This window comes from Paracoccidioides brasiliensis (genome assembly GCF_000150735.1).
Source record: "Paracoccidioides brasiliensis Pb18 unplaced genomic scaffold supercont2.22, whole genome shotgun sequence".
Lineage (NCBI taxonomy): Eukaryota > Fungi > Ascomycota > Eurotiomycetes > Onygenales > Ajellomycetaceae > Paracoccidioides > Paracoccidioides brasiliensis.
The window spans coordinates 84,542-96,534 of NW_011371379.1; positions in this window are offsets into that span (position 1 = coordinate 84,542).

The window sequence follows — 11,993 nt, forward strand, 5'->3', positions numbered from 1 at the left end:
TGAGAGCGCTCACTACACTTACTTCGGCTTAATTTACCACTAATCATGTAACAAATAGAATGAATATCAGCTTACTGACAACAGTAGTATCTTAATAGTATATCTGAATATAAATATTATATATTGTTTTTTTTTCAGTTATGTTATATTTATATAGCTGTATTGATGAGAAAATGATATATTATAACTACAACAACTTTATTATATACTATTAAGCTGCATAATATTAAAAAGTGAATGAGAGCTATATAAGAAAGAATTTTCTGTGTTGCTAACTGCTCTATAATAAAATACTAAACTTAAAGAGAGAAAAAAATATGCTGAGATTTATTTAAATTATAGACAATTCACAAGATCATATAATAAGAAATAAATTTAATCTTTAGTATTATATGATAAGAGATAAATATATAATTTCAACACTGATATAAAATATTAATCTCAGTATTGAGATCACTGAGTTTAATATCACTTTTAATATAGAAATTAGTATATTCTCATGCTAATAGATTATCATTATTCTTATTATGAGAATACTTGATGTGAATGAACTAAATATTAAAAAAATTATAAGAAATACTATAATCATAATATTTTAACATTCTTTACATAGAGGTAATCTGACAATGAAGTCAATAATTAAGTTTTATTAAATATGATCAGAGATATTCAAAGATTTCAACATGTCTGTCTGATACTTTCTTTAAGTAGTGCTTAATCTGTATATAATATAGTTATATATGAAGTGTTTGATATCATTTAATATATTTGATCAAAAGAATCTCAGCTTATAATCTTGTATATTACTTCACAGTCTAAGTGTTCTATAAGTACTGAGTTATGTATTTTCTACAAAAGATAAGATCAGAGAGATTCAAAGTTGAAAGATTATTATCATTCATAGAAGTAGAGTTTTTTCTAATTATCAAATATATACTTAAAGATATCTATATATATTTTTATATTAATTGAATATTTGAATCTTTTTAGACAGATAGTATTAAATAGTTAAGTGATAGAGTCATTAACTTGATAGATTTAGTCTCAATAATTTTTAAAAGTAGAAGAATTTGTCTCAATATAGCTAATTGCTATGATTGATGAAGTTGATATAGTGCTATAAGCTTTTAAAGTATTTTAAATAAATATTAAATCTAGTAATTTTACCTTATAGTTTTATTAACAAAAATCTATTTTATTCTTTAATATATTTTATTTTTAATAAAATGAAATATCAATAAATGTATTTTATATATCTACTCAGTATGAAATGAGATAATTAAATCAACTGAGAAATTCAAATTAGTGAACTTATAATTTAAAGAGTTTGTCGATGATTATAAAGTATTTTAAGTTTTTATGATCAGTTAAATTTTTAAAGTTTTTACACTATAAAGCTCCGCATCTTATTCTTCTAAGTATCTTATAATTATTAGAAGTTTTTTATTATAAATTTTATAGTTGCACTTAGCAAAAGTGTTCTTTATAAATATGAAGATATAGAATTATAAAGTTTTATTATATAAGGGGTTAACCCCTAGATTCGCTCTGGCTGGCTGACTCAGCCTAGCCATCGTTTGCACGTGCGCACGTGATCACGCTACGCGAGCTTGCTTAAGCTCGAGTTCTTGTCTCATTCTTTTCTTCCCTTTCTCAAGCAATTCGTCCTTGTTATATAGGAGGACTAGCCTCTAGTTCTTAGAGCTTAACCCTTTACATTACGAATTGCTTCACTCCTTTCATTGATAGGCCACTGGGAGCCTTAATCCTGTATCACGAAGCTCAGCAAACGTGCTGACATATGATAGGCTATTGGGAGCCTGAAATCCTGCATCACGAAGTTCAGTGATAGCACTGGTATATGAATAGACTGGGTTAGCAATCGTGCTAACAAACGAACGAGCAACATTGAAAACGTCTAGCCGAATGAGATAAAGCGGCAGACTTGTACAACAAATACACAAATGGATCAACGCGAAGCAATGAGCAGGGACGCCCCCAGCAGCTTCGAACAACAATGGATGGCCTTTCTCCAACAGCAGGAACAGGTCCAGCGTGAGAACAGGGATTTAATAGCAGCTCAGCAAGCTGAAATAGCTAATCTACGACAAGCTTTGAACACCCCGACATCAACCCTCTCTCAATCGAACTCGCAACCACCCATTGCAGTCAGAAGACCAAAGACCAAGCTACCGGACTGCGAGAAGTATGATGGTTCTAATCTGGAGCACTACCCTCAGTGGGAGCTAAAGCTTCAATCAAAGCTTAAGGTCGATGGGAAAGCTTTAGGCAATAATGAGGAATGTGCTTGGTATGTGTACTCGAGACTGGAAGGAATGGCAGCAGCTCGAGTTTACCCCTGGGTTGAGAATAATAAGGACAAGGTCAACTTCACGGTAGAGAGCTTACTGGAGCAGACACGCATGCTCTTTAGTGATCCCACACGACAGGAAAAGGCTATGCAAAAGCTCAACAATCTACGACAGGGTAGAAGAGCTCTCTTCGACTTTCTGCCCGAATTTAATCAGCTACTGCTGGAAGCTGGCGGTCACGGATGGGATGATCGCGTTAAAAAGGGGTATTTGAAATCTGCCCTAAGCATGGAGCTGAGGGAAGGCATGGTGGGCGTAAGGGAACCGTCTCTCTACGAGGATTACTGCAAGGAGCTTAGATTAGTTGATCATCAACTCTCTGAGCTTAAGACTCTAAGGCAGTGGTCTAAACGTCGCGAGGGCAGATCTTCTTCAGATCATACAACGCCTAATCCACACTCTCTACTTCGTCATGCTGTCCTCAATCGACGAAACCAGCCTCAAGCTTCCGCTGATGATCTGATGGATCTCTCTCCTGGTGCTGTGACCCCAAGCGCCCGCCACGCCAAATTGGTAAATCAGACAGAGGTTAATCGAAGAAGAGAGCAAGGCCTGTGCCTGAGATGCGGAGCCGGAGGTCATATGATTAAGAGCTGCCCGTTCAAACCTCCCAGACGCCCTGCCACCCCCACAATAGCTAAGGTGATCCCCGAGCCGGTACTGGACGACGACGATGTGGATACGAGCGAGGATTCAGGAAAAAGAGTAGCTCCAATCAAAAGACACTGGAAGGAGCGAAATAAGGAGCTTATGAAGAAGCAATGGAGAGGATTTAAATCTAAGATGATATCCAAACCCTTCACTGTCGATGCTCTAGTAGATAATGCCTTTTCAACTAGAGCAATGATAGACAGTGGATGTAATGTCTATGGTCTTATTTCTCAATCCTACGTTAACAAGCATAAGCTCCTGTGCATTGAAATTCCCCCTGTTAAAATGACCGGCTTTGAAGACTCCATGGGACTCTCCACAAGCATAGTGACTGGCATTCGAATTGATATAGGCGGTCACGTAACTGAACGGGCCTTTCTCTACGTGGTGAATGGGTTACATGGTCATGATATGTATCTAGGTGACCCCTGGCTGGCCCAGCAAAAGGCGACCGTGATCCCTCATCGAAGAATTGTGAGATTTGAAGAGAGTGGCATAGAGGTAGAGCCTAGTTCAAATGCAAAAGCTGATGTGATTCCCATCTCTGCCGTAAGCTTCTCTAGGCTTGCGAGCACTCGAGAGAAGCGAAACATCAAGATCTTCGCCGTCAGTTTGGCCGACATTCAAAAGGCTCTAGAAGTGAAACCAAAGATTGACCCTAGAGAAAAGCTGCCTGAACATTATCATGAGTTTTTGGACGTATTTGATAAGGAAGCCGCCGACGCTCTACCCCCACTTCGTGGCCCCAGGTAGAGATCATGGGATTGAACTGATTAAAAAGGCCGATGGTAGCGCGGAACAACCCCCTTGGGGCCCGCTATATAATATGTCTCGAGAGGAACTACTGGCTTTGCGAAAGACTCTTACAGATTATCTAGATAAGGGTTTTATTAGGGTGAGCAACTCCCCTGCGGCCGCCCCCGTACTATTCGCGAAGAAGCCTGGGGGTGGGCTAAGATTCTGTGTGGACTATCGAGCTCTTAACAAAATCACCTGAAAGGATTGATATCCTCTACCATTAATCAGCGAGACTCTACAGCGAATTGGACAGGCTAAATGGTTCACTAAGCTGGACATTATTGCAGCTTTTCACAAGATTCGAATCACGGAAGGTGATGAGTGGATGACGGCCTTTAGAACCAGATACGGGCTATTTGAGTGGCTGGTTACACCCTTTGGTTTGGCCAATGCTCCGAGCACGTTTCAAAAATATATCAACTGGGCATTACGTGGATATCTGGACGACTTCTGCTCGGCCTATTTAGATGACATCTTGATATTTTCCTCAAGAAGCTTACGGGAGCATCGCGAGCATGTACAAAAGGTGCTTATGCGTCTACGGGAAGCAGGCCTGCAGGCAGACATCAGAAAGAGTGAGTTTGAGGTGAACAGCACAAAATATCTTGGATTCATCATTGAAGCGGGCAAGGGTATACGAATGGATCCGGAGAAGGTTAAAGCTGTTTTGGAATGGGCAACACCTACTACTCTTAAAGGTGTATGAGGATTTTTAGGCTTTGCCAATTTCTATAGATGATTTATCAGGGATTTCTCAAAGATCGCGACCCCACTGACGATTCTTACACGCAAGAATGTTCCTTTTTTGTGGATGAGCAAGGCTGAAGAAGCTTTTAAGCGTCTAAAATCAATGTTTATCTCCGCTCCGATCCTGCTTCAATTCGACCCTGACCGTGAGACTATATTGGAAATGGACTCCTCAGGTTACGCCTCAGGAGGAGTGCTGCTACAATATGACGAGCAGAGCATTCTACGCCCATGTGCCTTCTTCTCTCGCAAGCATTCACCTGCGGAATGCAACTACGAGATTCATGATAAGGAGTTATTAGCGATAATTGAGTGTTTAAAGGAATGGGACGCTGAGCTATGAAGTGTAAAGGAATTCAAGATCCTCACAGATCATAAGAATCTAGAATACTTCATGACTACACACAGACTAAATGAAAGACAGCTACGTTGGATGGATATTCTCTATCAATTCAACTTCAGGATTGATTACCAGCCAGGGAAGTTGAACACTGGACCGGACACCCTATCGCGAAGAGAGCAGGACATGCCACAGGGCGCTGATGATGAGAGGATCAAGCAGAGGCAAGCTCAACTACTTAAGTTTAATGTACTGGCACCTGGAATGGAACCAATAGTGGCCGCTGCCAGCGTGGAACCTGAGATGTCTCTTCAAGCTCAGTGGAATGAGGCCCGCAAAAATGACAAGATCCTGCAGCGTCTGGAGCAAACTCTTCGTGAGGGAAGATCCAGATTTCCTTCTGAACTCAGCATTAAGGCCTCCGTCTCTGAGTGCTCTTTAAATGAGAACGGGGAGCTTCTCTTTCTAGATCGTAAGTGGGTGCCAGACTTCGAACCCCTTCGAACCAGGTTAGTGCACGAGGCTCATGACTCACCTCTTACCGGCCATCCCGGGCGAGAGCAAACGGCAGGAGTTCTAAGACGTGAGTTCTACTGGCCAGGCTATGCCGCCGATGTGAGAAGAATGACCAGGAACTGCCACCTTTGCAGATCAAACACCGCATGGAGAGATCAACGTCAGGGACTGCTTAAGCCTCTCCCCATTCCTGAACGCATGTGGCAGGAGCTTTCCATGGACTTTATCGTGGACTTACCGAGCTCTAAAGGATACACGAACATCATGGTTATAACGGACAGACTGACCAAGGGGGTTATATTAAAAGCAGTTAAGAAAACTGATGCGGAGACAGTGGCTAGAGTGTTCCTTCGCAACATCATCCCTCGACATGGCATCCCTAAGGCGGTAGTGTCAGATCGAGGGTCAGCTTTCACAAGCATGTTTTGGACTCGGGTGTGTGAGAAATTAGGCATTAAGAGACGACTCTCCACAGCCTATCACCCAGAGACTGACGGAGCTACAGAGCGAATGAACCAGACCCTGGAAACCTACCTACGCAAGTACATTAGCTTTCAACAGGATGACTGGCGTGAATGGCTCCCTCTAGCAGAGCTGGCCATCAATAATAGAGATGCTGCCTCAACGGGTGTGAGCCCGTTCTTTTTAACGCACCTTTTCCACGTCTCCTCCATTGATATAGCCGATGCACCCCCCGTTGAAACGCCACATAATCCCATTGAGTTTGCGGATGATTACATGAGGAAGGCCCGCGAAGTGTTGGAGTGGGCTTAAGTAAAAATGGCGGATGCTCAGCAATCTCAAGAGAAATACGCGAATAGACGAAGAGACCCGGCTTCAAGCTTTCAACCTGGAGATAAGGTCTGGTTGAGCTTAGAGAACATGAGAACTAATCGCCTGTGCAAGAAGCTGGACGCGAAATACAATCAATATACTGTGCTAGAAAAGATAGGATCCCATGCTTACCGACTGGATGTCCCACCCGGCATTCACAATGTCTTTAATGTAAAGCTTCTACATGCTGCGGCGACGGATCCCCTGCCTAGTCAGAGGCAAACTGACTGGCAGCCACCCGCTATAGAGACCCTGGAAGGACCTGAGTTTGAGATTGAGGAAATTCAGGGCGAACGAACCTACCAGAGGAAAAAGCAATACCTCGTTAAATGGGTAGGTTGGGCTGAGCCTACGTGGAATGACGCGAGTCTCCTACAAGAAGCGAAGGCCTTGAACGCTTGGGAGGCCTCTCAGCAGGCAAAATTAGGTGTAAAGAGGGCTTTAAATAGTCGTAAAGGCCCGCAACAAAGAGGGAGAAGGGGGGTAGTATAAGGGGTTAACCCCTAGATTCGCTCTGGCTGGCTGACTCAGCCTAGCCATCATTTGCACGTGCGCACGTGATCACGCTACGCGAGCTTGCTTAAGCTCGAGTTCTTGTCTCATTCTTTTCTTCCCTTTCTCAAGCAATTCGTCCTTGTTATATAGGAGGACTAGCCTCTAGTTCTTAGAGCTTAACCCTTTACATATTATTATCATATTGTATAAGAGCTTTATCTGTTATATAATCAAACAAATTAATTTTCACTATAGTTTTATAGTCAGACTTAAAAACTAATAATATAAGTATAGTTATAAATATTTTATTGAGCTTTTCAAAAACTGCATATACAGTATTTGTTTAATAAAATATAATATTTTTTCATATAAGATTAGTTTGTAATAAAATAATCTTGAAGAAGTTTTCTATAAATCTCTGATAAAAGTTGATAAATCTAAGAAAGCTATATATATCTTTTATTATTATAGAGACTTATTATTATAAAACAATAGTAATTTTTTCAAAATTCTTACTAATACTTTTTTTTGCTTTTTTATAAATTTATGATATTTTATACTTATTATCTTAAAGTTTCACTTATCAATACTAATATAAAAATCAATCTCTAAAAGTCTAATAAATATTTTTTAAATATACTCTTAATATTGCTCTAGCGAGTTATCAGAGAATATAAAAATACTATTTATATAATTAAATATAAACTTAATTAGATAAATCTACAGTACTTAGTTGATATATTTCTAAAATATATTTAAAATATTGACTAATCTAAAAAAGATTATTATTTATTTAAAGAATTTATAGCATATACTAAAAGTCATAAGTTATTTATTTTCATTATTAATATATAGCTTGTGAAAAATAATAATAATATTAAATTTAATAAATTAGTCAAACTTTTCAATTTATTAAAATATTTTATTACTTAATAATAGTAAATAGTAGTTTTTTTAAATAATACAATTAAGATCTTAATAATTAATATAAAATCTTAAATCTTAATCCGATATTTTGATGAAGAGAATAAAGATAATTACTAATAAATTATTGATTTATATGAATTCTTTATCAAAAAAATTAATAAGAGTTTTTTAAAGAATACAAAGCTCATTATAGAGTATATTGTATAGAGAGTTTCAAAGTGATTTATACTTTTTATTATTTTTCTTTATTAAATCAATTTGATGATTAATATTTAATTTATAATAAAGTAGTAGAGTTTTAGTAGTCTTATTATTAAATATATCAAGAATTTATTATAATATAAAAAAAGCTTAGTTATTGAGTTTTGAAAGTTGCTTTGTATTAGCTTATTCAGAAATTTCTCTCTATCTGTTATACTGATAGTAAAAACTTAAATATCTCTACTCTGTTTTTTTTAAATAATAACATTATATATTATAGACATTAATAGAGATCTCAGTTAGTTTTATTATTCTGCTATGATTACACTTATAAATATTTTCATCAGAAGAAAGTATAATAAAATGATATTTTATATTAGATAGAGTATTTCTAATTATTAATTAAATAAGTTTAAATATTATATCATAAATTAGATCTTATATTTTAGAGATATTCTAGCGCTGAGACTAATAATATGACATAAGATTAATTCACTCTAATTTTCAACTATATTCAATTAATTATATTAGTTTACTTTAATTCTTAATTATCTATATATATTAGACTACTTATCTTATTTTTATATTTTATTTCACAGTTTAGTATTTTCATTGCAGCTATTTAATTAGATAGATAAATTAAATTTTTATTTTATTATTATCATATCTTTAAATTGAGTTATGATATAATACTTAACTTTTTTTTTATAAGCTCTGAGAATTGAGTAGACAGATCTTATATCTATAAGGGGTTGAACCTCTAGATTTGCTCTGGCTGGCTGACTCAGCCTAGCCATTGTTTGAATGTGTGCATGTGATCATGCTATGTAAGCTTGCTTAAGCTCAAGTTCTCATCTCATTCTTTTTTTCCCTTTCTCAAGCAATTTGCCCTTGTCATATAGGAGGACTAGCCTCTAGTTCTTAGAGCTTAACCCTTTACATTACAAATTGCTTCACTTCTTTCATTGATAGGCCACTGGGAGTTTTAATTCTGTATCACAAAGCTCAGCAAATATGCTGATATATGATAGACTATTGAAAGTCTTAAATCCTGCATCACAAAGTTCAGTGATAGCACTGGTATATGAATAGACTGGGTTAGCAATCATGTTAACAAATGAATGAGCAACATTGAAAACATCTAGCTGAATGAGATAAAGCAGCAGATTTGTACAACAAATACACAAATGAATCAATATGAAGCAATGAGCAGAGACACCCTCAGCAGCTTCAAACAACAATGAATAATCTTTCTTCAACAGCAGAAACAGGTTCAGCATGAGAACAGAGATTTAATAGCAGCTCAGCAAGCTGAAATAGCTAATCTATAACAAACTTTGAACACTCTGACATCAATTCTCTCTCAATCAAACTCACAATCACTCATTGCAGTCAGAAGATCAAAGATCAAGCTATCAGACTGTGAGAAGTATGATGATTCTAATCTGAAGCACTACCCTCAGTGAGAGCTAAAGCTTCAATCAAAGCTTAAGATCAATGGGAAAGCTTTAGGCAATAATGAGGAATGTGCTTGATATGTGCAATTGAGACTGGAAGAAATGGCAGCAGCTCAAGTTTATCTCTGAGTTGAGAATAATAAGAACAAGATCAACTTCATGATAGAGAGCTTACTGAAGCAGATACACATGCTCTTTAGTGATTCTGCACAACAGAAAAAGACTATGCAAAAGCTCAACAATCTATGATAGAGTAAAAGAGCTCTCTTCGACTTTCTGTCTGAATTTAATCAGCTACTGCTGAAAGCTGATGATTACAGATGAAATGATCACATTAAAAAGAGATATTTGAAATCCACTCTAAGCATGGAGCTGAGGGAAGGCATGGTGGGTGTAAGAGAACCATCTCTCTACAAGAATTACTGCAAGAAGCTTAGCTTAGTTGATCATCAACTCTCTGAACTTAAGACTTTAAAACAGTGATCTAAACATCATGAGAGCAGATTTTCTTAAGATCATACAATGTCTAATCCACAATCTCTACTTTGTCATGCTGTTCTTGATTGATGAAACTGGTCTCAAGCTTCTCTCTTCTGATGCTGTGACTTCAAGTGTCTGCCATGTCAAATTGATAAATCAGACAGAGATTAATTGATGAAGAGAGCAAGATCTGTGTCTGAGATGTGAAGCTGAAGGTTATATGATTAAGAGCTGTCTGTTCAAATCTTTCAGATGCTCTGCCATCTCCACAGTAGCTAAGATAATCCTCAAGCTGGTACTGAATGATGACAATGTGGATACAAGTGAGGATTCAGGAAAAAAAGTAGCTCCAATTAAAAGACACTGAAAGAAGTGAAATAAGAAGCTTATGAAGAAGCAATGAAGAGAATTTAAATCTAAGATGATATTCAAACCCTTCACTGTCAATGCTCTAGTAGATAATGCCTTGTCAACTAGAGCAATGATAGATAGTGGATGTAATATCTATGATCTTATTTCTCAATTCTACATTAACAAGCATAAGCTTCTGTGCATTGAAATTCCCTCTGTTAAAATGACCAGCTTTGAAGACTCCATGGGACTCTCTATGAGCATAGTGACTGGCATTTGAATTGATATAGATGATCACATAACTGAACAGACCTTTCTCTATGTGGTGAATAGATTACATGATCATGATATGTATCTAGGCAACCCCTGGCTGGCCCAGCAAAAGGCGACTGTGATTCCTCATTAAAGAATTGTGAGATTTGAAGAGAGTGGTATAGAGATAGAGCCTAGTTCAAATGCAAAAGCTGACATGATTTCCATCTCTGCTGTAAGCTTCTCTAGGCTTGTAAGCACTTGAAAGAAGTGAAACATTAAGATGTTCACTGTCAGTTTGACCAACATTCAAAAGACTCTAGAAGTGAAATCAACAATAGACCCTAGAGAAAAGCTGTCTGAACATTATCATGAGTTTTTGAATATATTTGATAAGGAAGCCACTGATGCTCTACCCCCACTTTGTGACTCAGATAGAGATCATGAGATTGAACTGATTAAAAAGACTGATGATAGTGTGGAACAACTCTCTTGAGGCCTACTATATAATATGTCTTGAGAGGAATTACTGGCTTTGTGAAAGACTCTTACAGATTATCTAGATAAGGGTTTTATTAGAGTGAGCAACTTCTCTGCAGCTGCCTCTGTACTATTCACAAAGAAGTCTGAGAGTGAACTAAAATTCTGTGTGAACTATCAAGCTCTTAACAAAATCATCTGAAAGAATTGATATTCTCTACCATTAATCAGCAAGACTTTACAGTGAATTGAACAGACTAAATGATTCACTAAGCTGGACATTATTGCAGCTTTTCACAAGATTTAAATCATGAAAGATGATGAGTGGGTGACAGTCTTTAGAACCAGATACAGGCTATTTGAGTGGCTGATTACACTCTTTGATTTGGTCAATGCTCTGAGCACATTTCAAAAATATATTAACTGGGCATTATGTGGATATCTGGATGACTTCTGCTCAGTCTATTTAGATGACATCTTGATATTTTTCTCAAGAAGCTTACAGAAGCATCATGAGCATGTACAAAAGATGCTTATGTGTCTATAAGAAGCAGGCCTGCAGGCAGACATCAGAAAGAGTGAGTTCAAGATGAACAGTACAAAATATCTTGAATTCATCATTGAAGTGAGCAAGGGTATATAAATGAATTCAGAGAAGATTAAAGCTGTTTTGAAATGAGCAACACCTACTACTCTTAAAGATGTATAAGGATTTTTAGACTTTGCTAATTTCTATAGACAATTTATCAGAGATTTCTCAAAGATCATAACCTCACTGACAATTCTTACATGCAAGAATGTTTCTTTTTTGTGGATGAGCAAGATTGAGGAAGCTTTTAAGTGTCTAAAATCAATGTTTATCTCCACTCTGATTCTGCTTCAATTCAACTCTGACTGTGAGACTATATTGAAAATAAACTTCTCAGATTACACCACAGAAGAAGTGCTGTTACAATATAATGAGTAGAGCATTCTACACCCATGTGTCTTCTTCTCTTGCAAGCATTTACCTGTGGAATGCAACTATGAGATTCATGATAAGGAGTTATTAGCAATAATTGAATGTTTAAAGAAATGAAATGCTGAGCTACA